The following is a 3,021-nucleotide window of genomic DNA, read 5'->3' as shown; positions in this document are numbered from 1 at the left end:
GAGTGTGTTTGTAGGTGTGTGTGAGTGAGTGTGGGTGTGTGTATAGTATATGAGTTTGTGTGTACATATGTGTGTACGTGTATGTCTGTATGAGTGAGTGTGTACATGCACATGTAGATATCAGAAGTTGGCCTCTGCTAAAAACCCTTAGAAGCTGTTCACCTTGTTTGCTCTTCCTTTTTAACTTTTTGGATATACTTATTTTATTTTATGCATGGGAGTGTCTTGTTCACGTGTATGTCTGTGTATCGCATGAGTGTCTGGTGCCTGCAGAGATCAGAAGCAGGCACGGAATACCCTGGAAGTGGAGTTTTAATGACTGTGAGCACCCATGTGGGTGCTGAGGATCAAAGTCAGGTCCTTGTAAGAGCTACCACTTTTCTTGACTACAGAGCTATGCTCCAGCCCCTGCCTCATCTTCCTGAGATGGGGTTTGTCACTGCCTTAGAGTGCACCGATCTGCCGAGTCTGGCCAGCTAGTATGTCTCCAGAACCTTCCTCTCTCCTCGATGCCACCATGCCTACATCTTTAAAAACATGGATCTCAGAGAACAATTAAGGTAGGCGTAGGAAGCGCTTTACCAGCTCAGTCAGCTATCTCCTGCTCTCTTCCCTTTCTCAGTGAAAGTACTTTGAGTTAGTATTTTGTAGATGTTCATATTGGATGGGAGCTAATTAAGACACAGGATGCCCATTCTCAATCCCATCCCTCTGCTACCCTCTTCCCCTCTCTGGTGACTAGCTGGAGGACTGGAATGGGGGAGCATAAGAGGAGTCTATGAGGGTGACCCTATCTGAGATTCCTACCAGAGGGGGATTTAGAGACTGAACTGGCTACGTCCTATAGCCAGGCAGGACTTCCTGAGGGGGAAAGGGGACATCAATCAACCCATAAAACCTTCCAACAAAAAATTGTCGTTCCTACAAAATGTTCAGGGATCAAGATAGAGCAGAGACTGAGGGAACAGCCAAACAATGGCTGCCCCAACTTGAGACCCACTCATGTGAGAGACCTAACCCCTGACACTATTAATGACACTCTTGCTATATTTGCAGATAGGAACCTAGCATCACTGTCTCCTGAGAGGCTCCATCCAGCTGCAGATGGAGGCAGATGCAGAGACCCACAGCCAAACATCAGGCCGAGCCCAGGGAGTCTTGTGGAAGAGTGGGGGATAGAAGCGAACAAGTAGGAGGGGTCAAGGACATCACAGGAAGACCCCACAGAGTAAACTAACCTGGGGACCATGGGGACTCACAGAGCCTGGGCCACCAACCAGGGAGCATGCAGGAGCTGGACACAGACCCCCTCCCTGTACATTTGTAGCAAATGTGCAGCTTGGTGATCATGTAGGTCCCCTAACAAGCCAAGTGACAGCTGTCTCAGTCTCTGCTCCCTGCTATTGGATCCCCTTTCTGCTACCTCTGCCTGATTGGGTTTCAGTGGGAGAGGATATGCCCAGTCCTGCTAGGACTAGATGCCGCAGGATGGGTGGTACCCAAGGAGAGGGGACAAGGAGAGGAGAGATTTGTAAGGGTGGGATTGGGAAGAGAAGAGGGAGTGAAATAGAGAAATTAATAAAAAACAAGAGAGAGACAGACAGAGACAGAGACAGAGAAAAAATGTTTACAGGGAGATAAAACAACGGGATGTTCTAAGGGGAAGTGAACCATCCTGCAAGGAGGCTCCTTTATCTCAGGATAGCTCAAATACAGCTTCAGGAAGTCCCTGAAACTGACCAGATTTTCTCCTCAGCACGCTGTAAGGATTGCTGACAAAGACTTGTAAGCAAGCTGAAATGCCTACAAGAGGCACAAGGCCATGGAAGCTAGAGGGGAAGAGAGCTCTGAAGGGGCTCTGGCTAGCTCATGCAAAGCAAGAATGGTTCTGGCAGGCCTTACCCTCTCCCGACTCCAACTCCCTCAGCCTTGCTAATAATCATTACATTATATTCCTAAAGCTAGCCCCCAAGCTATTTCCATATTTGGCCAATCCCTCCTGGTGTTGACTACCAAGGTCCAACCAGCAACACATTGAAGTCCAGCAATCAGAAGCCTCCCTTGGTTCACCTAATTAACATGCCCAATTGAAAGTAACCACATCATCCGAACACAAGGATTCCCTTCTACCTTTATAAGCCGCCACACCTCTCTCCCCTCTATCCAGAGGCAGTCTTTTATCCCACTCCAGAACAAATATCCCTGTTCTCTCTCCCTCATTACTTTCCCATTCTCATTCTCCTTCATCTTCTATCTCCTACTGCTTGTCTCTTAATCTCTGTCCTCTCTTCCCCTGAGGCAAATAAATCTCCTTTGTTTTGAAAACTTGGTCAGAGAACATTGTCTTGAAGTTCCTAAGCCAACACTTTTCCTTTCAGGATCCATGTATGCATCCATGTGGAACCCATCATCCACGGTAGGACTTTCCAGGGTGTATGTTCTGGGAACACTCATACTACCATCTGTAATCCCCAACCCATGCTCTGTAATTAAGCTCAATAAACCCATTGGCTCTTTGTCAGGGTAATTCCGTGCAATGAAATGCTGGTTTGCCGTTTGAGACCTTATAAGGAGGAGGGTAGATGGTGCCTCATCCCTCCGTGGAGAAAATTCTCAAGAACAGGCATAGACCAAAAGCACAAGGCAGGGCCAACAGGCCTTCTGTGGCAGCTGTTACTATCACGTCAGCCTAGTCATAACACGGGCAGCATGACATGCAGAGCCTAAAGCACAGGAGTGATTGATGTTCCTCAAGATGAAGCAACCCGCACATGGCTCCAGCAGAAGTAACCATCAAGAGAGCAGAGCAGAAAGCCGACTCTTTCAAAGATGAGACACATTCTGCAGACATTGTCTCAGTTTGGGACTCACTTGGTTTTTGCTTTTGTCCATTATTCATCTAGGGGGTGCATGTGTATATTCATGTTTATATGTACACGGGTTGACATGGGGGAGATGTGCTTGTGGGTGCAGAGCTGTGTGTGTGTGTGTGTGTGTGTGTGTGTGTGTGTGTGCTCCCGT

The sequence above is a fragment of the Mastomys coucha genome, unplaced genomic scaffold (genome assembly GCF_008632895.1).
Source record: "Mastomys coucha isolate ucsf_1 unplaced genomic scaffold, UCSF_Mcou_1 pScaffold1, whole genome shotgun sequence".
Lineage (NCBI taxonomy): Eukaryota > Metazoa > Chordata > Mammalia > Rodentia > Muridae > Mastomys > Mastomys coucha.
This window is presented reverse-complemented; position numbering follows the sequence as displayed.